This window comes from Onychomys torridus, chromosome 11, assembly GCF_903995425.1.
Source record: "Onychomys torridus chromosome 11, mOncTor1.1, whole genome shotgun sequence".
NCBI lineage: Eukaryota > Metazoa > Chordata > Mammalia > Rodentia > Cricetidae > Onychomys > Onychomys torridus.
The window spans coordinates 8,084,230-8,110,702 of record NC_050453.1 but is presented as its reverse complement, the minus strand read 5'-3'; positions in this window follow the sequence as shown (position 1 = coordinate 8,110,702).

Sequence of the window (26,473 nt, the reverse complement as noted above, 5' to 3'; positions counted from 1 at the left end):
GGAAAAAATACCTATAATAATCTACATGATTCTTTCATGCTTTAGAAATAAGCCAACATAAAACTTCACTTCTAAATCATATAGATGCTCTATGTTCTTTTTTCAACATCCAGAGTTTGTATGGCTTCTGCTTCCCCTCAACGCCTGCAAATGTACACATATGCATGCATGCATGCATGTGCACACCATATACTCTGTGTTGCACCATGGTACCCTTTTCCATAGTGCTGCCATTTGCAAGCACCTTAAATGGTAAGAGGTGGATGCTGGCTTTCTTACCCTGCCTTCTCCTTTGGCTGCGTTTGTGAGGTTGTTAATGGTGAAGGCTGGGGGTGGTGTGAGACCCCTGTTATCATGCAAGCAATTGCTAACTGTGGACCTCTGACTTCGTAATTTGTTCTTTATGGACTTGCCTGCAGCCAATAAGCAAAATCAATAGTCTCCGCTGAAATGTAAGCAAGCGCTGGTGTGTTATGTGACAGGTGAAGATGCATGTGCTTTCCAGGGGTCATGGGGCCACATCAAATTTCTCTCTGACTTGGTTTCAAAAAGCCCAATCCATTTAGGGAACATTCGTCACTGCAGAATGTTGCAATGGGGAGTAGGAAAGGCTGCCTCTCCTTGTCCATCTTTTAACGATGTTTGTTTTCAACCGTCTGTTCAATAATGTCACCGGGAAGAGATTATGTGAGGAGAATAAAGTGCCTACAGTCTATTTTTTATTCATTCATTCATTCATTCATTTCTGTAGAATAACACTAGCTGCTGCTTGCTCATGTATATTAATACAGCTGTGGCCCTCGAAACATTTACTCTTTCTACCCCCTTCCACGAAATAGGTAAGTCTCTCTCCATAGGATGGAGTACCTGGCTTTGGGACCAGAGGGAAAGGTAGGTGAGCTAAAGGGGAGACATACATATCTCTATCCGTCATACATATCTCAAGTCGTCATTATGGTATGGTGTAAATCTATTCTATAATTCGGCTTCTGATAAGATGCCAAGAACTTTATCTATTTTTTTTTCCCTCAAAACCATCAGGCATCAGGCAGTTTTGAAGAAGGATATAAAATAAAGGGCTAATGAGTGAAATTCGATTCAAAAGAACTAAAATCAAATGGGCTTTTAATCTTTGATATTTTATCACTGCAGTTTCTCCATTTGGTCTCTCATAGTCTGATTTGTGTGAGTGGTCAGCTCAGAAATTAGAGAACAGTGAGAGTAGAATTCCAGGGTTAGTGTAAAGTGAAAGCAAGCCTGTGAAAAGGGAAATTCCTTTCCGTTACTCAGGGATGTGAGGTACCTGCAAAACTCCACCAACCTGTCTAGCCCTGATCAGGCAGGGGCATCAAAGAAGATAAAACTAATCAGTGCCAGGTGACTGGCCACTGCCAAGATCTGAGAACATGGTTCTGTGGGGCAGGGAGTCTGCTACCTTGATTTGGGAATGGGTCTGAAGGGAAAATTAAATCTAGGATATATTCGTGTGACATCAGCTTGGCTTTGATGGCTTGCTCTTGTTCTTCATAATAAATTTGATCTGGGGAGTGGGGTGTGTGCTTTGCAGCTGTAACCAGTCTGAACACTTAAGTGTTGTCTTTCTGTGAACAAATGCATATGCTCTATTAAGAACCACTATAAAACTACAATGGCTCCAGCCAGGGCCATCTTAGTATAACCCCGACTGCTTGGAAAACTTTCCCGAATGAAGTGTCCTGTGGCAACATTGGTGCTTAGTAACATTACAGGTCATCTTGCTACCCAAACTCATTCCATTGAAAATTCCTACCTGTCACAAGAATATGTAAAATCTTATGTCCTACCTATTTTCTGTCATACTTAACACCCCAGAATTATAGTCTGTAAAAGCAATTTGGGCAGAATTGTAGAACATATTGGAGTACAGACACTTCTCCAACTGCAATGTAAATTCTTCAGGAATAAGGATCACATCTTAATGGATACTGAATACCTATATTTTGGCTAAATTTAGTCACATATGAGAAAAACACAAATCAGAATTTGAGGCTGATATTTGAATTTATCTATTTGCTATTTCTATATGTAATATATGCATGTGTGCATGAGATACATAAGGCTATGCTTGTCAAAGTACCAGAATTTATCTTTGAATTTGAACAAATTGCATTTCCATGAGCTTATTATCATGCTTATCTTATACTCAGTGTGTGTGTGTGTGTGTGTGTGTGTGTGTGTGTGTGTGTGTGTTGCTCATGTGTAAGTGTAGGCACATGCTTGCCACTGTGCACATGTGGAGGCCAGAGACCAGTCTCTAGGGTTGGTCCTTGCCTTTTACCTTGCTGGAGACAGGGTCTCTTGTTTCTGATGTATACAGCAGGCCACCTGGCCTTCCAAGCCCTGGGGTTTCCCTGTGTTTACCTACCGTCTTATCACAGAGGAGCCGGGATTGCTGAAGCACGCTGCCACCACATCCAACTCGATATGGGTTTAGGGGATTCAAACTCAGGCCCTCTGGCTTGTCCAGCATGTGCTTTATATATGGCACCGTCTCCCTAGCTCTAGTACACCTTTATTTATAGAAAATTATAGTAACAGGGATTGGGGCAGAAGCCTTTTAAGAGATTTTAAACACCCATTCTATCACATTTCTCCATTATGCTGATTAAAAGAAGTCATAGGGGCGCAAGAGCTCTACTAATTTATATACATATGAATACTACAGAATATAAAGCTTTGTTCTTTAATATTCTAGGCACATGTGACCACTAGGAACTCACAATATGACCCGTCAAACCTGACTCATGATTTATATATATATATATATATATATATATATATATATATATATATATATATATATGCTGGAAATTCATGGATAGAACTATCTTCTTAGTGTTATTTTATTGATTATAGTTTGGGTATGTTATACTATCTAAAATAATCATTAAGCAATTATGATTAAAGCAATCATCTCTTTTAATTGTTTGGTTATTGGAAGATTTAGTGGCAGTCATGGCTCATGTTATTTTTCTATTGGACAGGGCTAATAAAGGACACTTTTCCAGAGTAACACACATTGTCCAAAGCAAAGTGTTTGCACAGCTCTGCGTAAATGATCACTCAGTTCTCACAGGCTATAATTTTATAATCATCATATTTGTATGCTATTTTTCTTTAAAAATCCTCTCACTGAACAATAACATATGGTTGTAAGTGTTTTATTTTCTTTACGATTCTTACAAAAGTGAATTTATTTATTTATGAAATCAAAACCATTGTTTGGCCTAGTGTTCTCGGTTTGGGGTATAAACAAACAGGTTCAAACTGGTGAGTTCCAGCTTGCTTTTCCTTCCCTCCCCCATTTTACTTCCTCCCTCTCTCCTTCCTAAACTCAAGTGTTGTTCCTCAGACATTGAGTGTCTAGATATTTCAATACAGAGCATCTCACTGGTTGGCCAGTGAGCCCTCTCCCCCTGTTCCTGGTGCTAGGATTAGAAGCATGCATCACCATGCCGACCTTTTAGCCATGGGTGATGAAACCAGGTCCTCATGTGTGCTGCAAGCCCTTTCCCTGTGGAGTTACCTCCTGCTTCCGTAGTCTTGTTGTTGTTAGATAGAAACTGCCTGCAGGCCTTTCTCATGATAGCAGTCCACATTCACCTGCCTGTTCTCTCTGATCTCCCTCTGACCTATATGCTGTCCTTTCTTGACATACCTGGAATCCTCACTCTCAAGCCAGCTCCAGACCCTCCCAATCAAGGTCTTCATAGTCTGAGAACCTTCATATCTGGATTTTACTCACAATGACAGTATGACTTGCATTTTTTTTTCTTTCTTAGGTAAAACGATTTTCCATCCATGATTGATAGCCTTTTAGATTTGACTAAGTACAGAAAATTACACAAAGAACCATTACTGAATATAGCTTTCAGGGATTCTCTCCTATACAGTGACCCTTGAGCTTTGCAGAGGATGTGGGGACAGCTGGATAGCTTACTTGCTAAATAGTGTGGGTAATCTCAATGGCAACTTAAAACCCTGGTCTTACTCTGTCTCTAACACTGTGGACATCCTGACCCATGCTGACAATTCAGTCCATCTACAAAATGACCAGATGACCAGGGATCAGCTGTTACCCATTATAGCAAGTACTAGTCTCTGAGCAGGCGTGATGGAGTCCTTTCCTCAGGAATTTACAACTGGTCCTGAAGACTAAATAACTTATTCCTCTGCTTCTGTACACTATCAAAACTGAAGCATTGGGGCTGGGAAAATGCTCAGTTGGCCAAGTGCTTTCAGTGAGAGAATGAGGACCTGAGTTTTACCCCTAATATCCACAAAAAAAAAATGCTGGGAATGGTGGCATTTATAGTCCTAGTGCTCAGAAAGTAGAAACTGGTGGATACCTGGGGTTTCATAGCCAGGATGCATTTCAAGATTCAGTGAGAGACCCTTTATTATAAAAGGTGAAAGGGGGTTCATATAAAAGGAATGACATCCAGGGTTACCTTCTGACCTCCACATATTCATGCACATAGATACATGTGCAAATACACAAATATACATCCAGAACCCCCACCCCGAGACACACACACACACACACACACACACACACACACACACACACACACGAAAGGAACTATCTCATGGCTCAGACCTCATGTATCTATGAAGAGCAGAGATTTCTGATGATCATTCTGAAGCCAGAAACATTGTGGTTAGAAGCAGGAGCTGCAGGCCCCAGCCCATAACAATGATGTAATTGGAAAGCTAGATCCCAAGCTGCACAGGAGGTAATGAGTTCCCATTTTTGACTTAATTAAGACTTTAATGGTTATAAGGACAAAAGTCTCTCCTTAATTCCATACCAACCAAGGACAGCAATTTCAATCACTCTCAGAATGTTGACCCTGAGGTATGTAATGAGAGAGGAGTAAGTCTGACAGTCCTAAAGGTCTTGTGCTATCCAGGTCACTCAAAGCCCTAGGCCAGGAGAACATTTGCTATCCCATTGCTTAAGTTATCTCCTCATCTAGCCTGGCTGTTTGATGAAGACCCATCAACCTGCCCAGGCCACCATGGGGCCATTGGAAAGAGGGTAAGAGTTCACGTTCACAGGAGTGGAGCAGAAGATGTAGTGCTCTGAGAACACAGATGATCATCCTGGGCAGCTTACTGAGGGACTGGAGGGCACTAGATGGTACCCAGGAAGAAGGACAGGAAGGAAGAAACAGCATCACTTCCTCCCTAGGAGTCGTCACCATTCTGTTGCAGGTGATAAACCTTTCCCATGCAGGTGCCTTTGGGTCTAGATATTTGCACCCGTAGCCTACAAAACCACTTAGAGAGTGTGCCATATTAAACTATCATTGGTTACTCATGCCTCTAAGCATAAGGTTTAATAATTTGTTCATCAATTAGTTACTGAGCTTCTGGAGGAGTCATGCATAGTGCTAGGCACCGGGAATATAATGTAAACACAAGTATGCAGTAATCTGATAGATTACTGTCTAGTCATAAAAACACAATGATGATCCGGAATTTCTGAGCATGACTCACCAAGGTAGGAGAATCATTCATGGCCTGCCACACTAGTGACCAGCAACAACAAAACTTGAAGCCAGACTAGGAAGCTGTTCTAGCTTCATCCCAGCTGCTAAGTGGTTCCCCAGACTGACATTTTTGAAGCGGTGGGAACTGAAACTCTGGGCTTGTGGTGGGGACACAGTTCTCTGAAAAATGATGAGTATTAGCTACGTTTCTCAATCTTAAAACAAAACAAAACAAAACAAAACAAAAACACCTGACAATAGCAAGGAAGAGAGGGAGGGAGGGAGAGTAAAGGGAAGGAAGGAAAGAAGGGAGGGAAAGAGAGAGAGAGGGAGGGAGGGAGGGAGAAAGGGAAGGAAAGAAAGAAGGGAGGGGAAGAGGGAGGGAGGGAAGGCGCACTTCTTTGGCTCATGGTGTGAGGGTGCTGACCATCACATGGGGAGGTCTGGTGGCAGAAGTGTGAAGCAGCTGTCACATTGTGTTCACAGTCAGGTGGCAGAGAGAGACCTCTCCCGTGTGTGTCTCTCTTTTCTCTTAGATTCAGGCTAGTCAGTGGAATGCTGCTGTTAACATTTAGGGCGGGTCTTCCTCAGTTAACCCAATCGAGAAACTCCCTTAAGGACCTCTTGGATGTTTATCTCCTCCGTGATGTGATTCTAGGTCCTGTCCATTTGACAGTCAGTATTAACCATCTCAGGTAGGGTGCAAAGACTTGTTTTTTTTTCCATGAAAAAGTAGAATCAACTTGAATTAGGTAGAGAAAATAGGTTTCTTCTTACAAGCCAGGTGAGGATGGAAAGCCCACACACAAGAGGGTTCTCTTCAGGACATAGAACACCTCCTTGCTGCCTTAGGAGGCAGCCCCAGATTGAGTCCCTAAGCCTAGTTGTGACCAGGAAATTCCTTGTCTATCATGTCTCTGTCACCCACTTCCTAGTATGATGCACCTATAATTTACGTGTTTTCCTCTTTCCATTGATACCACTGTTCCAAGAGACAAGGAGAAACATCCTTTGTTCTTACATTTTCAACAACACAGAAGCAGTATCAGCTCCTGGAATTTGTTTTTAATTATTTCGGGGGAGAAGTAGGCTTAGTCAACTATTCCCCTTCCTGAACACAAAACTGAAAGTGCTAAGGAAGTCTGCATCCTTAGTGCTGGGAAGTAGCTGGAGCTTCTTCTTCTTCTTCTTTTTTTTTTTTCCTTTCCTTTTTTGGACTCAAATCCTCTTACCTCTCACCAGGGCAGAAGGGTAATGTTTGTAACATTTCAATCTCTAAACCAGAGAATAGAAGATATCAGTGTTACTTAGCTGAGACACCAATAAATATTCATAACAATGGCACATGCATAGCTAATTGAATGGCTTTTGTTAATATTAAACTAGATATTCATGGACATGTGCCTTCCCCTATAATGAAAATACTGCCTTGGGCTAGTTCTGTTTTTCTTGTCTAGAACAATTTATGTGCTTTCACTGAAACGAATATAAACTCTTATTCTCATGACAAAAGAATTCACCATTAATTTGAGTAAAGAATTTCTTTATTCCCTTTGTGGTATGCTTTATTGAGGAAGTAAATCCTAAATGCATCTTGAAATTTTTGTTCATACGTTATATTTAATTTCGACAACACATTCAATGTCTATAAATAGAGATTCCTAGGGTTATTAGGAACAGATGCATTGTTATCAAATCCATGAGAGAGTTCCTTTCGATTAATTTAAAAAGTAATAAAAACAAAGCAAAGCAAACGAAAATTCCTATGTGGCTGTTTCTGGGAAGTTTGAACCTATTATTTTTCCTGTTTCTTCCAGCTCTTCCTCTCTCTCTGGCTCCTTTTCAGTTTGCCTTTTGCACACTAAGATGGATATTTGATATTTGGGTTTTTTGAAGGTCACTTAGCTTTTCCTTTCTTCTTCCTCTTCTTCCTCTTTCTCTAAGGTTTTGAGATGGCAGTCCCTTGTGTAGCCCAGGCTGGCCTCAAACTTGCTGTTTAGCCAAGGACTGCCTGGAACTATTGGTCTTCCACTCCATGGGCCTGCACCACCATCCCACCCCTCTGTCTTACCAACATCTGACTTCCTTCCTTATCCTACTCTTGCCTCCCAGGAGGAAGTTTGGGGTGCAATTTCCATTCTTTTTCTGGTTCTGGCATAGTCGAGGAAGCTGCCAATGTCCTTGCCTCAAGTAATTTGTGTTCTTTCTGAGGCCAGGAAGGTACCATGCTAAGTAGGCAAGGCAACCACAAGCATATGTTGTCGTCCTTCCCAGCCTGCTCCTGCTGGTGATGGGGGTCTTCTGCCTCCTGTTTCTGCAACCCTCGAGCTTTATCTATTTTTAGTCACTGACTTTTCCTTCTACATTGAGACACCATGGTGCACCCCACAAATCCTTCCAATCAATTCCCTTTAGCACAAAGTAGGCAGAATCTAAGGAATGTTGAACATATGCATCTGTTTCTTGCTTTTTTTTTTTCTTCTCAAGCAGACCACTCATTAAGCCATTCCACAACTGTAGCTAGAGTTTTCCTGCCTGGCCCAGTCAGGACAAATCTCTCTCACCCGCCAGTCCCACAGTCGTTCAGACCCAACCAAGAAAGCACACAGAGACTTACATTGTTTAGAAACTGTATGGCCGTGGCAGGCTGCTTGTTATCTACTTCTTCTCTTTTAAATTAACCCATTTCTGTTAGTCTATACTTTGACACATGGCTTGTGGCTTACCAGTGTCTTTACATGTTGCTTTTCATGGCAGCGGCTGGCGGTGTCTCTCTCCAACCTTCTACTTCCCAGAATTCTCTTCTCTCTTGTCCTGCCTATACTTCCTGCCTGGCCACTGGCCAATCAGAACTTTATTTACACAGAGCGATATCCACAGCACACAACCACATTCCAGAACCACAAGCTTCTCCAAGAGCCCTGGTTACAACCTATTTTGCCAATACACAGGTTCATCCTTTAAACATGCTTGATATGTCCTGATGAAAGACCCCTGTGACCTGACTAATACACCCAAGAGAGGTATATGAAGCTCACAGTCTGATCCAGAGGGTTCTCCAATTTTAGACTGATGGCTTTGGTGGCCATGGAATTGGGCTCAAGTCCATTAAGTTACTAGATACATCAAGTCAGAGCCCATGTCACCGTTTATTGTTGGGGGACCTAGGAAACCAATAATGATATGTGAAGACCTGAACACATATGAGAAATTGCCATATCACTTATGTGGGGCATACTCATAGAACTTACAATAGTCAAGTGATTTCCAAGCTTGGGTAAAAGCAAGATTACCCTGGATCAACTGCACAGAGTGGTATGGGATTCCCTAACCTCATTCAACATGGTTTTAGTAACTATTTTGGGTGGGATCAGAATTAGCAAATGCAGAAAACTAAAGAGAGAAGGATGATAGTAGGGGACCCAAAATTAAGTAATTTCAGTAATTCCATGGAGGTATTTTGAAGTTCCAAATAAACTCAGTAATATTAAAATGCGGATAGGAAGGAACAGATTTGAAGTATATTTAGGGAGTAAACAAGTCAGCTATGTTCATTGTTAATTGAATGGGGTTGACATAGGTTCAAGTGGGAAGTTTGGGTTTGTAACTAGGCAAATGGCAGTGTTTTTGCTAAACATGAAGTACTGGAAGAAATGCAAATTTGAAAAGAGGTCTGCCTGAAGCCAGTAAGGTAAAGGGTTTTTGTGTGCCATCCAAGAAAAATGCTCACTATGGAAGCCTGCCCTAAAGCTCAGGCTGAGAAAATGACCAAAGATAAAGAGTTGACCACTAACTGTAAGCAAGTAAGATCATCCAAAGAAGGTATGGACATGGAGAGGTCAGGTGAGCATCAGTAACATTTAAAAAGTATTAGGAGAAGAAACCTGGTGTCATTGTTACCTTGAACCATCAACTTGACACAAACCTAGAGTCAGCTAGGAAGAGGGAATCTCAACTGAGAAACTGCCTCCATTGTATTGTCCTGTGGGCATGCCTGTGGGGGCATCATTTCAATTAATGGTTGGTGGGGGAGGGCTTAACCATTGCACTCTTAGACAGGTGTGCCCAGGTTGTATAAAAAGGTAGCTAAATGTGAGTCTGGAAGCAAGCCAGTAAATGTCATTCCTCCATGGTGTCTGCTTCGGTTCCTGCCTTGAGTTCCTTCCCTCAATGATGGACTGTAAACTGAGAAGATAAATGAACCCTTTCCTCCTCAGGTGGCTTTTGATCATGATGTTCTATCGCAGCAACATGTAAGCAAACTAGAATACCCAGGGAGACACCTCAGATGAGAAGTCCAGAAGAGCTGGAGAAGAAACGACTGGACAAAGTGCTGTAACTGAAGAAACTTTTATGATTTTCAACCACAGAAAGGATCCAGGAAAGCAGAAATCGATGGTACAGGCTTCGTCTAGGCACTGGCAGCAGTGTTCTCAGCAGCTAATATATAGAAGCAGCCTAGGCACCCATCAACAGAAGAAGAGCTGTTACATCTATATTAACACACATATATCCTTTGTAGATTTGCGATTTGACATTATTGAAGGGTAACAAGTTTGTTTTTTTTTGGGTGTGTGTGTGTGTGTGTGTGTGTGTGTGTGTGTGTGTGTGTGTGTGTAATATGAAAGAAAAAGATGGGGCTACTGGAGAAGAAGAAAGAGGCCGATGGGAGGGAAGAGGAGATGAGGAGGGCAATCAGAGGTGGGAATATGACCAAAGTACACGAGAGACACGTACTACTGGGTCATGAAACCCATTACTTTGTACAACAGTTCAGGTACAGTTTACAGAAGAGCTCCATGTATTTCTGACCAAGATGGCCAGTGAAATCTTAAAAGCAGACTTTCCATAGAAGTGAGTTGAGGAATCAGTGAGAATAAACCTCACATGTGGGCCAGTTCTGTCAAGAATTGCCAGAGAGTTTATTCAGATCAGATCATTCATCACAAATATAGGCCAATCCCAGTTTACAATACACACCTGAATTCAGGGCAATGTTGTAATCAGATGCTGTCTGAGTTCCATTAACGACATAGATATTTAGCTATGTTTCAACGTGTCACACTCCCCTTTCATGGTACATGATTGCTTCTGTCTGACAGCTGTGCAGCCACAGACATTTCTAGAAGCCAATGAGTAGCTCTCACTAGTGAAGGGGAGTCACTTCCAATCTAAGGCTTACAAAGGAGATTCTCCACTCCTCCTTCCTTCATCTGTTGGCAATGCATGAAAAACTCCAAGGCTCAAGGTCATGGCAGAGCACAGGGGAAATGGTCTATGTATTCAAACTTTCAAGAGCAAAGCCACCAACTAGCCAACCATGCCACAGAGGGTTTTCCATATAACCAAAATTTGGAGCACAAATTCTGTGCTAAAGCTCTTTAGATGATTAACTTAAGCAATTGATTTAAATGTTTTAATATATGGCTGTGTTGGCATTATAGAAATACAGATTATAATGTGCGTTTGATGCAAAATTGAGACAATGCAGCCCATCTTTCAATTCACTGTTTACAAACCTTACTAATTTAAAGTTTAGTGCTGCTATTCAAAGGTAACAAGTGGCATCAAACACTAAATTAGCTAATCAATTAATTCAATTCAGAAAGCAAATTACAATTGGTAAATAAAATACAACTTTCTGTTGATTGAGTCTTAATGATCTGCCCATTATTTTGTGGGTTACATTAAGATATCTTCAACTCATCATTTCTCTCAGAGACAGATAATAGTTGGATAGCCTTCCTTCGTGCAGGAAAGACAGATGTTTTTGTTTCTCAGGTGTCATTTTAAGGAAAGCTGGCATTTGCTCTGTGGCAGCATGGCCACATATGGCTCTGTATTCTATATAGGCTTAAGATTGAGGAGGTGAGAACATCTACTACTCTGCTCTGGTCCACTTACAACCAGTGGCCAAGGAAGAGCTGTCCACAAAGAAAGAGGCATTTTTTCCCAATCTGTCCAAAATATCTCAATGTAGTCTTGCACATAAGTTTATTAGTGGTTGAGAAGAATCTAGAATGGTCCATGTACACCAGGAGATACAATGCCATTCTTTCCAGAACAGTGTCCTAAGAGAGACCATACCGTGTCCAGTTACTGCTCTGATTTCTCTTTCTCTTCTGAAATTCTCAGCAACCACTGCCTTAAAGAGCTGAAAGGTGGAAGGTGTTCTCTGGAGGGTGATCCCGGGCCACTGGGTTGCTGTGCCCATGGATGGCTAAACATCAGTGCTCAGAGATTACGTCTCTCCCAGGGTGGCCCCCAAATGACTGTCAGGTTCAGACTAGGAAGCACAGGTTCTCTAACTCATGCAGATCTCCTTGCCAATAGAACACTCTGTGTGTCTCCCTTCCCAGTCCTGTGTCTTTCACCTCCTCACAGTATTCCACAGGAAACATTTCCTGGATAAACCACAGGCATGAGGGTCTTTAGAGCAAGACCCAGAGGTGTGGTCTCTTTGTGCCCAGAGAACCAGTCTATGGATTCAACCTTTAGATCTCAATAAGGTGTGTGAGTGAGTTGTGAGTGTATGTGTGTGTGACAGTGTGTGAGACTATGTGAGTATGTGAAAGTGAGTGAGTGTGTGAGTAAGTGTGCGTGTGGGTACATGTGTGAGTGTGTGTACATCAGGTGTTTTCTTCAGTTCCTTTCTATCTTACTATTTGAGGCAAGGTTCCTCACTGAATCTGGAGCTTTCCAGTTTGGCTAGACAGGGTGGCCAGCGAGCCGTTGGAAACTGCCTATTACAGATACATGCCACCTCAGCTGGCTTTTACACGAGTGTCATTCCATACAAATATTTACACACAATCAGGCGTAACTGGTGGTGGAATAGAATGGAAAGTCAAGATATACAGTGATGAGGGTTTGGTTAGTCAAGGGGCATTTACATCATAGACTATCAGACAGTGGGTGTAACTCAGATAATTTAAGAAATAAACAGACCTAAATGTTTCCCTTTTCCCCCAGACTAGTCTTCGCCATCAAATGTGCATGTCTCTTGTCTCTATTACAGAAAATGCATTCATTCATAGCTTTACAATGAGTTACTAGGTAGTCTTCAGTCATCTGTTAGTTAAGTAGGAAGAAAACTCTATGTGGAGCAACAGAATTCCAACTCCCATCCCACTTACTCTATTTATTCTCTAGGAAGCCATAAGCAAATCATTTTGCCTCCATGACTATGAGAAAAAAAAAATTTGTGTTCCTTCCAATATGAGGATCAAAACAAGCAGGTTTAATCACAAAAGGACTGGCTGGCTTTGTCACATTAGGACTTGGTAATGGAAAAAAATAAATCCAAGATGAAAATATCAGACTCCAACAAGGCTGGGAATATTATCCAACAGTTAAATTGAAGGATTGGGTGAAGCATACCCAGGGGATTAGAAATACTAAATATTTGGCTCAGAATTGTCTGAGTCCATTTGAGTGTGTTGGGAAGATTGCCTGGGGTCCTCCTCATTACATTTTCCTTCTTCAATAATGACAGAAATGCCTTGGAGAAGAGTAATTGCAATGACTTTCTCTGCTTCCCTTTAAGGAAAGTTTAGTCATGTGATTAAGTCATGTGCCCAGTAGGATTCAAGAAAACACAGTATGTGGTTGGTGGGTGGCACCCTCCAGGGAAGGACCCTGTGTCTCTGTGTCTTGTCCTTTGGAATGTGGACACGGTGGTAAGCCATCTTACACTACACCGACGGTCAGACCAGAGGAGCATTCTTTGCAAATATTCCATGAACACTGGTTCTACACAAATACTGATAATACAAATTAGGGCTTTGATAATTTGATCAGGAATTTGATAATGCAAGATAGGGGGCAACCATAAGAAAACACCACATATTGGTTAATTTCCATAGCAGAAATTTATTTCTCACAGTTGTTGAAGATGAGAGTAAAGATTTGGATGTTGGAAGATTTAATTCTTATGTGGACTTCATTCCTGTTTGCAGGCAGATGGCTTGTAGCCATGATATCCTTGCATAATATTTGCTCTGTGCATGTCAAGGAGGGAGGAAGCAGGGAAGGAAGGGGAGAGGGAGAGAGTGACTATGGGGGCAAGAAAGCAAACCAATGTTATCAAATTAGAGTTCCACTCTTGACTCCATTTAACCTTAATTACTTCCCCCAAGTCCCAGTGTCCAAATACAGACACTGGGCTTAAAATGTCCACATATGGCTGTGGACATGAGCCAGATACAATTCATTCTGCCACAGTTCTGTTGTTCCATCAGTCTGGATCTCTGCACGTTGCTATTTGTCAAGGAGAGATGGGGAACATTGCTGGTGGTGAAGCACCTGCATTTCTTAAGTATCTGTCAATACTTGCTGGGTCATTTGTGTTGTACGCTCTGAAAATCATAGCCTGTACCTACATGCTTGGCATATATTTTATGAAGTTTAATTATAAATTAAGTTGGGAATATATCTACACAGTGACAGAGAATACTCTTTTTCTGGTGTTAATATAAAGTGTTCAAGTTTAGCTGATAGTTATGGTGGAAAATTCTCATCTCTTGACTGTAGAAATTTGGTTGGATTTTAATCTCTATAACTCGGGGATAAGAGGCTCCTAGATAGTTTATTATTAGCATGTAATTGGTGCTCACCAGTGTTTATGACTAGGTATCTCTTGGTCTTTCTTCTTTGCCTGGATAGAGATCCCTCAGATGGATCAAGTTTTGTACTAGATTTTTCTTTATTGATCTTTACCATTAAAATCTAGCATGTTAATACTCATTTAGAGAATCTCTTATATGGCTAAATATATGAGTAACTAATGAAATATTTTTTAGGATACCAAAGGGTAAGGCTATCTTTAAGTTAAGGAACATTTTTTAAAAGTATGTACATCTTAAAAAAAAAAAAGATTGTGTATTTTTGTCATAAGAATATTGGGCATGCAAGCTTGTACAGCCACTTTGGAAATCAATATGGCCCTTCCTTAGAAAATTGGGAATCCATCTCCCACAAGACCCAGCTGTAGTACTCTTGGGCATATACCCAAGGAATGCTCAATCATACCACAAGGGCATTTGCTCAGCTATGTTCATATCAGCATTGTTTGTAATAGCCAGAACCTGGAAACAACCTAGATGCCTTTCAACTGAAGAATGGATAAAGAAAATATGGTACATATACACAATGGAGTACTACTCAGCAGAGAAAAACAATGACATCATGAGGTTTGCAAGCAAATGGATGGATCTAGAAAAAATCATCCTGAGTGAGGTAACCCAGACTCAGAAGGACAAACATGGTATGTACTTACTCATAGTAGGATACTAGGTGTAAAACAAAGATGACTAGACTGCTACACAACTCCAGGGAGGCTACCTAAAAAACAGGACCCTGTACTGAATCCACCAGGGGAGTCTTGACCCTGGTGGAGGCTGGGGGGAAGGTGAGGACGGGGGCGGGAAGGGGGAGGACAGGGGAACCCATGGCTGATGTGTAAAATTAAAACACAAATATAATAAATTAAAAAATAAACCTTTATCAGGAAAAAAAAGATTCTAGGAGGACTATGTCTCAGAAAGCTAAATTTTTAAAGAATTAAAAATATATTTAACAAACTAGTTGGTTTTTTTTTTGTTGTTGTTGTTGTTTTGGTTTGGTTTTTGCTTTTTCTGCAAACAGTTTTCTGAGAATTTATCTCCAAAGGGCCTTTTATTTATAATCATTTGTCTGTGAATGCTGAAGACCATTTTTCTTAGAAAAAAACCCTGAGCAGTCTATATTTCGGGTGACAGAAACTCCAAAGTAGGGAGCCAACCACAGGCTCTGTCACATGGATGAGAGGTCACTATCCAGGTGTTCTGAGTTCAAAGCACACAGAACTCCAGAGGAAGAGCACTAAGGTAGTGACCAGAAAAGTGGGAAAGGTCCTGAGACAGTAGAGCGCTGGGTGGTCAGCATAGCAGGGTAGTCATGAGATGACCTCACCACAACAGAGGAGGCTCCATAACTTCCTCTACAGTGAGAAGGAAACTTTGCAGTTTAATAAACTCAAAGGACCCTCACAGAGACACTAGTCATGTGACTATGTTAATTCACTGCCATTGTTCTGGTTGCATTCAAGTCTCAGGTTTGCTCACTCTCTCTCTCTCTCTCTCTCTCTCTCTCTCTCTCTCTCTCTCTCTCTTCCCCTACCCACCTCTCTCTCCTCCACAGGTCTCCTACCTGCTTCTTTCTCTCCCTGTCTTCAAAGTTATTTGTATTTGTCCTGTGTATAGGAAAACCCAAGAGTGGGTGCTTGTAACATCCCCCTGCTATGTGCTCTTAGCTTCATGATCTTTTTCTAAGACCCAATTTCCTGTATTTGTATATGACAAATTGATTAGCATATATAACTCCACTATCCTTAAAGTTTAATTAAAGCAGGAGTGGTTTGTTATTATTGTTGTGATTTTTCTGTTCCTATTGCACAACTTCTTACACCTCTCTATACTTAGTGAAAAAAAGATTGGCACAAAGCAAAGGAACACAGTGGAAATTCAGGCAGGGCCAGGCCCTAAATACCTATGTGCAACATGGATGCTATTGTTCCAAATAATGAAGCTTTTTCAGTACCCTGATCTCTGCACTCCTGAGGTAGGGGTGGCTTTCTTCATTGTGTACATGCAGCTCTCTGGCTGCCATGGGCATTTCTTTCCTCATTGAGATTTGCTTTGGATAGGCCATTTGTCATTATGATCAAATGAACTGTGGTCACCATGAATGGGCCCTGGCTTCTATGGCTATTTTCCAGGAAAGCCGCCTCAAGTGTGACAAGGCTTCTCTTCTCTCCCACAAGTCACTGTTAATCCACTTAAGAAGACACAGACATAGGTTCCTACTGGTGTCTTTTTCTGTGGCTTGTTGAGCTGAGCTGATCACTACCTATTGATGGGCCTCTTACAAGCAAGCTGCCAAACAGGCTAAACTGTCTGCTGGGGAATTTGAGGAAAATGTTAACTGGGGCTGAGTATGAGCTTCCCAAATTCCCAGCTCACCCTGACTTTTAGGAGACATTTTGTGTGTGTAGCACAGTATCCTCATCTTCCCCCTGCCTTAGTGTGGTGATGAACTCCTTCCTTGCAGGGTGGAGTTCACTGAACCAAAGTGCATGCTTACAGCTTACATCTAGCCAGGGGACAGAAAGATTGGCTCATGCAGACTTTATGGACCAGCAGCTGCTGGCCTCATGGGACCAAGGCCTTCTGGGAGTTCAGATGCCTGAGGTGACTTTTTGCCAGCATATCATTGTTATCAAACCCCTCATCAGAGGCATGCAGGGGGATTTTGGACTTTGCCAGTGGGTCACATGTAGCTGAGCCTCCAGCATGGCTGGGTGCATGCATAACCTCTGGTGAGAACAATTTAAATGCACCATTAATCCCTTGATGGTCACGAGTAGCTGTACCCTGTGGGGTTCCAGTGGCAAACAGCATCTAGGTTTTTATAATTTAGCAATGAAGCCGGAAGACTTAGCTCTGCATCTTGGTCCTTTTCCACAGTGTTGTTCCGAATTCAATTTGTTAATTTTTTTTTTTTTTTTTTTTTAGGAGCCTGTTCACTGACTCCACCAGTGAATGCCAGTACAGGTACAGATGTAATGTTCTTGCCTCCTGTTGAAGATGAGCACATAGAGACAGACATATCTATACTCATCATGGCTAACATGGCACCTGGAAAATTATGCTGTTAGCTGCAGAGGAGCCAAGTGGAATTTGTAATTTGTCCTTTAAAATTAAACCTCTGAATTTACCTGCTATATTATTTCAAATTTTCCACATCATTTATTTGTTTGTTTGTTTATTTATTTATTTAGTGCACTGTCATGGTGTGTGTGTGTGTGTGTGTGTGTGTGTGTGAGAGAGTGTGAGAGAGAGAGAGAGAGAGAGAGAGAGAGAGAGAGAGAGAGAAACTCTCATGGGAGTTGTTCCTCTCCTTCAACAATGTAGGTTCTAGGCATCAGGTACAGGTCTCAGACTTTGAAACAAGTGCCCTTGCCTGATGAACCATCTTGCTGGACCTATATCCACTCTTTAAGATAAAATAAGGTGCTAGCTGTTAATCAGGGCTCTCTGGATGAGCAGGATTGGTAGCCAAAAATATAATACAAGAGGACTTACTAGGTTGGCTTGTGCTGTACATTCAATAATGGATATCCACACAATGGAAGGGCTGAGGACCCAATTGTTGCTCAGGCCACAACACTTGGTGCCTCAGTGGTCCCAATCTGGTACTGAAGGCCCGAAGGATTTACTGGTCATCAGTCCATGTTGGAAGTGGAAGAAACCAGGTTCTTATGCCAAAGCATCAGCAGGGTGGGTCTAGTCACCAGCAGTGGGTAAAGGTGGGCAAACAAAATTCAACATTTGGATCTCTTTATATCTGGGCCACCACAAGAAGGGACCATCCGCCGCTTTACCCCTCAGTCAGTCCTCCAAGGAAGTACACCCCAGGCCTGAAGAGAAGCCAGTTTTGTAGTTGATTCCAGATCCAATCCAGCTACAAGCATGACCAAACATCACACTGACAGTTGCCATTATCTTGGTACCAGTTTGGGGTGTCACTCGGATCACTTTAGAAAGAAAAACTTAGGACAATGATGCTACTGACTTCTGTGGTTCAAATGTGTTCCTTCCAAAATCCACAATGAAACTTAATCCTCAGAGCAATGCTACCAGAAGGTGGGGTCTGTGGATCTTGAGGTAGCCACCTCACCGACGGGGTTAAAGCCTTTTCCTCACTCCATCCCTTCCACCAGTGCAAATTCAAGGTATCATCTTGGAAACAGAGTTGATCCACTGCCAGCATTTCTATCTGGGTCTCCCCAGCTTCTAGAACTATAAAAGAATTAATGTCTCTTTTTTAAATAAATTGACCAGCCTCAGATATTTTGTTATTGCAGCTCACAGGAACTAATGCACCGTCATTGGTGTAAAGTTCTAAATCGGTCTTAACTGCCCTGGACATATGCTGCCAGGACCACCAGAATAAAAGCATTATACCGGTATATAAATGGTTAGAGCACACTTAGGTGTTGGTGGTGGCTATATCTGAGGAGGGGACTCAAATTCCACATATACCTAGGAAGGATTCAGGGAAAGGCATGGCCATGGAATTTTCTGGTCAGTGGAGATAACAGAGAAATGACACTGGGAGGCACCATTAGCATTATAGATTAGCAAACTGAGCCTCCCTCCTGTCTGCAATTAACAAACATTTCAGACCTGTAAGAGAAAAATATACATAACCTGATCTGGTCTATTATTTTGCCAATGGAGAAATGGTCCACCAACAGGTGAAACGACTTGTCTATGAGAAAACAGTTGGCCGGCGGCAGAGGCTCATATGCCTACAATGAGGATTTCTGACATTTAGAGTGACGTCAGTAGAAATAGAATTTCTCGGTGGGAACTCAACACACAAACAACATTCTAACTAATTTCTCCCTGCAGCGACGTTGTCCACATTCCTGGAACTCGTAAATGTGTCTTTGCAGTTATAACTAATAGAGGCTCTTGAGATAGTATTCTTTGTAGGTGGACTCTAAATACAACCAGAGTGTCTTGAAGAGAGAAAACATGGGCAGAGAAGGAGAGGGCAACATGACCACAAACACATTAATTAGATGAAGCAGCTTAAAAAAAAAAAACACCAAACTGCAGACGCCGGAAGAGCCAGGGAAAGGCTTCTTCTCCTGCCTCCTTCAGATTTCTGGATGCTGAAGCCTTGCAAGAATACATTAATGTTGCTTTAAACCTCGAGCTGACTCACCAGGCACCTCACACTTTACATACTGAAGAAGGAAATCCCATTTCCTAATTCTGCTGTCACTTCTTGTCCCTCTTGAATGAGGATAGTCACAGTTCACTTGTTATCTTAAGTAAATGGCAGTTAATGCTACCAGGACCCCCAGCTCAGCACTACAGCCTCCCTGGAATCCAGGGTAATGTACTGAAGAGAGAGCCCAGTTTGGCTCATTGAATCTTAGGAAATTTTATTGATCTCATGATGCCTGCTGGCATCTTGGGGACAGGCAATAAAATATTGCAAGCTTCTTCCAGTCCTCAGTAAGAAAATTCCATTACTATTGATACTGTTCTTATGTCTATTCATGTTGTATAATTTCCCCCATTCATCCTATCCAACAGTTACCATAACCATCTACATCACACACAGTGCTACTGATGACTTCTCAGGAAGTCCAGAGGAAACAAACTTGCTGTGTGAGCTCATAAGACAGGGATTGTGAGTTGCGGTTGCACCTGGTCACTGCATGTGACCATGAGGCATCCCATAATATCCCCCTTGCGAATCTGGGTAAGTTCCCATAGAGCTCTGGATACCTCAACATCTTTATACATTATGTGTCACTGTCCAGGTTCATCTTCAACAAACAGGACCAGTACAGAAATACAGAAACTCTGTATGATAAAGAGGCAAAGAAGGGAAGGGCTTCCATTCTACAAGTTCTGAGACACATGACTACATTCCCCTCCCTCAATATTAAAGTCTGATCTTGGCTGACAAAATCAGTGGTCGGGGAAGCCTGGAATGTTTTGGTCAAGTCTTCCTGGCTCTTTAATTTCACTCTAAAGGAAAAGCTGCCTAACAAATTGTTGCAGTTAATTTTCAGTCTTTCCCTAAAGACTTTCATTCTCTGATGGACTCAGCAAACTGAAGATGTTCATTAAATTAAAATTACTTTTTGGCTTTGAACAACAACATGTTTCCTGGAGCAATGTTGCTTGGACATAGAGTAGTGTTTTGCTTTGTTTTAAAAGAGATCAAACTGTTTGTTGGTATATGACCAAGGCAGCAGCATTAATCCTTCCAGCTTCAGGGAAGAATAAATTTTCCATGAATATGGCACTGGCTTCACATTGTTTGGGAATATAGATCCACAAACCTTACTGAGATAAGTCTAAGTTTGCACTAATTTTTGTACTTTAACTGTGTGTCAAAGTTCTCTAAGATTTGCTGATTTGCTCACTGGTGTGTAGTTTTGCGTTGAATACTTGTTACACATCTACTGTGAATGCCTCTTCTTTCTCCTTTAGTTCTTTGACATGTTTGTGGGAGAGAGAGAGTGTGTCAAAACTACAGAAAATGTTCAATAAAACACTATCAAACCTAATCCAAAATCATTCTGAAAGACTCAATATGATGACCAATTGGGGCTTATACAAGGGATGCACAGATGGCCCTGTGTATGCAAATCCATGTATTTAACATAGCCCATCAATGGATTAAACAGAAAAGAAAACATAACATCACAGTTGATACAGAACATGCATTCAATCCTTTGTAATAAGGAGCCACAACTTGGGTATAGGAGGATTCTCCATAACACAATAAAGGCTGTATGCAAAAAGACCACGGGCACCTTACTAAAGAGACAAATAAGTGAACTTATTCTTAAGTTACAGTATACAACAAGGAGATTGGCATTCACCACTCCTGGTCAATAGTATTGGAAACTCCATCCGGAGTAATTGTGTAAGAAAAAAAAAAAGTGTGTGACAGGATCCAAATGGAAAATGAAGAAGTTAAATTGTCTTTATTTACAGATGACATAATTTCATATGTCAAAAACTATAAAGATAGAACTGATGGAGAATTTAAAGCTGTAAGATACAAATTAAGACAAAAAAGTAGTATCATTACATAATGATAATAAGCTGAAAAGACATCAAAATAGCTGCCAAAGAAACTTATCTAGGAAAACTTTAATAAAGGGTGTGAAAAAGTTTCTCCAATGAATAACATAAAATATGAATGGAAGAAATTATACAGAACACAAAATTGGAAAGACATGTTAGGCTCATTGATTAGAAAAGAGAATGTAGTTAAACTGTCCATATGATCTAATATTAGCCTCAACTTCAAAGAAAGTTTCACTGAGTTATCAATGGCATTCTTCACAGAACTAGAAAAATGTAGAGAATTCACGTGGAATCAGCATGTGAGCCAGCAATCCCACCTCTGTCTGAACTTCTGTGATCACTGCAGCAGCATTCACAGCAGCCACAATTTGGACCCAACTGAGATGTGTATCAGGGGAAAACTGAATATGAACATCCAGTGTTTATGTGGAGGACATTGTGTTAAGGGAGATAAATCAGGCATGGAAAGACAACACCCATGCTCTTACTGCTGACCACATAGAGGGGCATGGCAGAGGTCACTGGAAGCCGGAAGGAAGAATAGTGAGAGGGTAATAATGGGGCTCCGAAACAAATTAGAGGTGCAGAGGTGCAAAAGTGAAACATAGTACAAGAGCAAAGTGATAGTATGTGACACCTTACTACAGATTTAAAGTAGCTAAGGAAGGACAGTCTAAGGTTCCCAATGTCTATAGAAGTGAGAGGACAAGGGGAGATGGAAATGGTAATTACCCTAACTTGATCACAATGTATATATGTGTTTAATTATGACACGATATCCCATAAACCAGAAAAATATTTTGCCAGTTGGAAGTAAATATTTTAAAAACAAGGCTAATAAGTAACCTTACAGTGTGTAAATTTCATAGATTTAAAACTTACAGTTGAAGCATGGAAATTTCATGACAGTTTCAAGAAAATAAGATACACACAAATAAAACAGAATAAAAGAGTACAGTTGGTGGGGGTTTGTTAAAGACAGTGAAAATGCACCAAGTTGTTGATTGCAGTTTTCCCTGAGACAGATATCAAATGAGAAGACCGGATTGGACATCAGTCAGTCCCTGTAAACTGAATCAATCTTCTTTTTCCTTTGTAAATGGTACACACATGCATGTCAGCACTTGAACTGGTTCCATATTTCACTTAAGCCAATCAATATTTATTCATCTCATTACAGCAGAGCTTAAAATATAACACACAGATAGTTAAGCATTAACTCAAACTCAGCTACTCTGCTAGATGATGGTGTGTGCATGTGTGTTGGAGCTAAGGCTTGAGACATGAAGCTCAATAGTGACAGTTGGTGTTCCAGTGTTGTCCATTTTATAGTTATGAACATGTGTATTTTAACTATGGAGACCCAATTCCACACCTCATCCTTTGAGTCAGTACATGTAATACATGCCAAGATGTGATACAGTACCTTACATGTGTCCTCCCCTGTACTTCAGCTAAGCCTTGAGCAGCTGTCTCATTTCAGACAATAGAACATATTATTGAAGCCATTGACCTCATGGTCACAAGCTTGGGTACCACATCTTTATTTCAGAAGCAATTCTTTGTTTTAGGCTGTTGCCTCGTATTTATTGTGTTGATGGCAAAGATGGCCTATAAGCTTCCTTCTACTTTTCTTGGGTGTCTGGCAGATGGATGAGAGCAAGGAAGGTAAAAACAATGACATCACATATCAATTTGATGTTGAACTTCAGCCTTCTCAGGGTGGAACTGTCTACTGGACTTAGTCTACTGGCAGATGGTCTGTTAGTCGAATCTGTCACTATCATCCAGAACCACCCCTCTCCATCTTGACATCTGTGATATAGTTCTCTCCAAAGACTTGTGAGGAGAACTGGGGCTAATGATAAGGGTTGCTTTTCTTTGATCATTTTTGTTGAAATTATAAAACAAAAATGACTCATGATAGAGTGAAAGATGATGAAATATTAGTGTACCAAATAGCTCATTAACCTGCCAGGACAGAAACTAGGCTCATATAGGAAATTCATGAGGAAGTTTCTATTTTGGATTGTTTTTAGTATATGAACCACATGTTTAATGCTGTAGTGCATTCCAAGAATCAGCCACTTCTTTGTTTAAACTTTTGCCCTATTTTTAAATGAAAATTATCTTAGTTGGTGTAAAAAGTAATGAGTCTTGCGATGACATTTTCATCTATAAATGTCATTGTGTTTCTTTTGTAAAGATTTATTTTCTATTTAGTCACATGTATATGTGTCTGCATGTGGATATATGCATATGAGTTCAGGTGTCCACAGAGGCCAGAGGTGTGGGTACCTTGGAGTTGGAGTTACAGAAGGTCGTTAGCCACTGGGTACTGGGAATCCAACTCTGGTCTTCTGAAAGAGCAGGATTTGCTCTTAACCACAGAGCCATCTCTCCAGCCCCAGGTTATCATGTTTCTGCTAAACACTTATTTCATGTTATGTCTCTAAATTCTGTGTCTTCAAAAATTTCATTTTTGCAAAGAAATGATATTTCTAAGAAGATTATGTGTTAAGCAGAAGAGTAATTGAGTGACTGCATGCTTTACAGTCCAGAGTGAAGGGGTAGTTCCCTAAGCTTTCCTGGTGACATTGACGTTCATAAAGGAAATCAGGAAGTGATTGTCTTACCCATTGCCTGTTTTCCCTATAGGAAGAAGTGTAGCTGTGTATTCTGAGAAACCCAGCAGTCCTTGGGGGAGGCCCATAGTCTTGCAATAGCATGGAAACCCTAACTATCAACAAAGGTGATTTTCTTTTTAAACTAGGCACACATGCCTGGAACTCAAGAGAGTTCAAATCAACCTCAGATACATTGTAAGTTTTAGACTATCATAGACTATATAGGAAGGAGGGAGAGGGAGAGAGGAGAAAGACAATGAGAGAAAGAGGGAGAGAGGGAGAGAGAGAGAGAGAGAGAGAGAGAGAGAGAGAGAGAGAGAGAGAGAGAAAGGAAGGAAGAAAGGAAGAAAGAAAGAGAGAGAGAGAGAGAGAGAGAGAGAGAGAGAGAGAGAACATTATTTCACAGTTCTGTGAAAGTAGCCCTTAATACTAGGGAAACAGTAAACTTAAGTCTTTTCTTTGAGTTTTTCTAAATTTTTCAACTGTAAACTGAAAGCACAGCTGTGGGTGGGTGTGTTTATATTAAAACAATCTCCAGCTGACTCCACTGATTTAGAAATGTTAGGAAATATCATCCCACAGCATGTGGTTGCAAACAACCACTCTAGGGTCCAAACTGTCTTGACATTTGCTTTTTTAAATAAAGTTTTATTGTGACTTAACCACATCTCAAGTTGAGTAGGTACAAATGCCTAGGGAAGCCAAGATATTTACTCTCCTTTTCAGAAAAGTTTGTTGAAGTGGTACAGACATGGGAGGCACAGAGGAGAGAAACAGACCTCTCAGTCTGGAACTGCAGCGCAGCATTTGGTCCAAAGCAAATAGCCATTTATCTAACTTTCCTGGGAGTCAAGAAATTTCAAGGAATGATTGCTCCTTCAATTAATTAAGATGCATTCAATCCAAAATGCCTTTAGAAATATTTTTAAATATTTAAGATATGCAGCACTTTTTCCTTTGGGAAGATTGCCAGGTATAACACATCTAAGCCAATTAAAGCGAGATTATGTGCTGAAGTGTATGTTACCAGCTGAAAGAACCAGAAATTGAAAGATGAGTTAAGATAGGATCAGTGTGAGCAACAGGAGATAAGGAAGGTGCATAGGAAGTGTGAGATTTTGGTAGGCATGGGAGGATTAAGTAGTAAATGTATACTCTTCTGTTTGAATGGTTGATTAGATAGCTCATTGGTTGATTCATGCTAAGAGTTTACAATCTGCTACGCAACAGGAAAGAAAGCTAATAGTATACTTGCAGCAAAGGAAGCTGTCCCTGGCTAATGGCTTAGAATAAGTATCTGTTATCCACATTTTAGAAGGTTCTGAATGTAGGAAAGACTCAGTTGGGTGGTTCTGGTCTTGGGTTTCTTCTGAGGTTAAATTTAATCCATGTAAGGCTGCAGATGAAAGATGGTCCAAGGCCTAAGAGTCTACTTCCAAGGGGCTCAGTCACATGGGCTAAGATGGCCAACAGTCATTCTTGGTTGTAAGCAGGAGAGCTTTGTTCTGTAACTCAAGGATGCTTGCATATGGCTGCCTGACTGTCCCCATGACCTGGCAAGTGGTTTTCTTTCAGGGAGGGGAACTCAAGGTAGATAGAGAGGGAGAAAGTTTCATTGCATTTATAACCTCAGAAGGAGGTCTACCATCTCTTTCACAATATTCAACTTGTTCAGTGTGAGTCAGGCAGGGTGCTAAAAAATGGGTTCAGCAGTTAAAAACACTTGCTGCTCTTCCAGAGGACCCAAGTCCAGTTCCCAGCACCCACATAAAGTAGCTTGTAACTTCCTGAAACTACAGTTCCAGAAGATGTCAGAAGATGTGACACCCTCTTCTATCCTCTGCAGACTCTTACACACACATGGTGTACATAAACTAAAACTGGCACACACACAAGTGTACAGAGAGAAAAAGAGATTTTATATATATATATATATATATATATATATATATATATATATATATATAGAGAGAGAGAGAGAGAGAGAGAGAGAGAGAGAGAGACAGACAGACAGACAGAGACAGAGACAGAAAGAGAGATGGATGGATAAGTGGATGGATGGATAGATAGGTAGGTAGATAGATAGATAGATAGATAGATAGATAGATAGATAGATAGATCAATCTTTTCTTTTAAAAGTCAGTCAGGCCCAGTGATGTAGCTTTGTTGGTAGAGTGCTTGCCTAGCATGGATGATGACCTGGGTTTGATCTCCTGCTCTACATAAGTAAGTGTGTTGATACACACCTGCACTCCAACATCAAGGAGATGGAAGCAAGAGGATCAGGAGTCCAAAGCCCTTTTTGGCTACATATCAAGTTCAAGGCCAGTTTCCAATGCATAGGATCCTGGGGTTATAAGCAAGCACTGTTACCCATTGGGCCACCTCAGCCTTGATAACAAGTATTTCAATGACAGAAACAGAGTGATTTGGGTGCTGTAAGTTCTGATGCAAAGGCTCATGTGATGGTGCTGTCCCCTGCTACACAAGCGTGAGGACCTGAGTTGAAATCCCCAGAACTCATATAAAAAGCTGGGCATGGTCACACACTTATCTGTAACCTCACAGCTATGGCAGATGGAGACAGGAGGATCACTTAGGATTTCTGGACACTACATTAACCCCATGTTCAGTCAGAGACTTTATC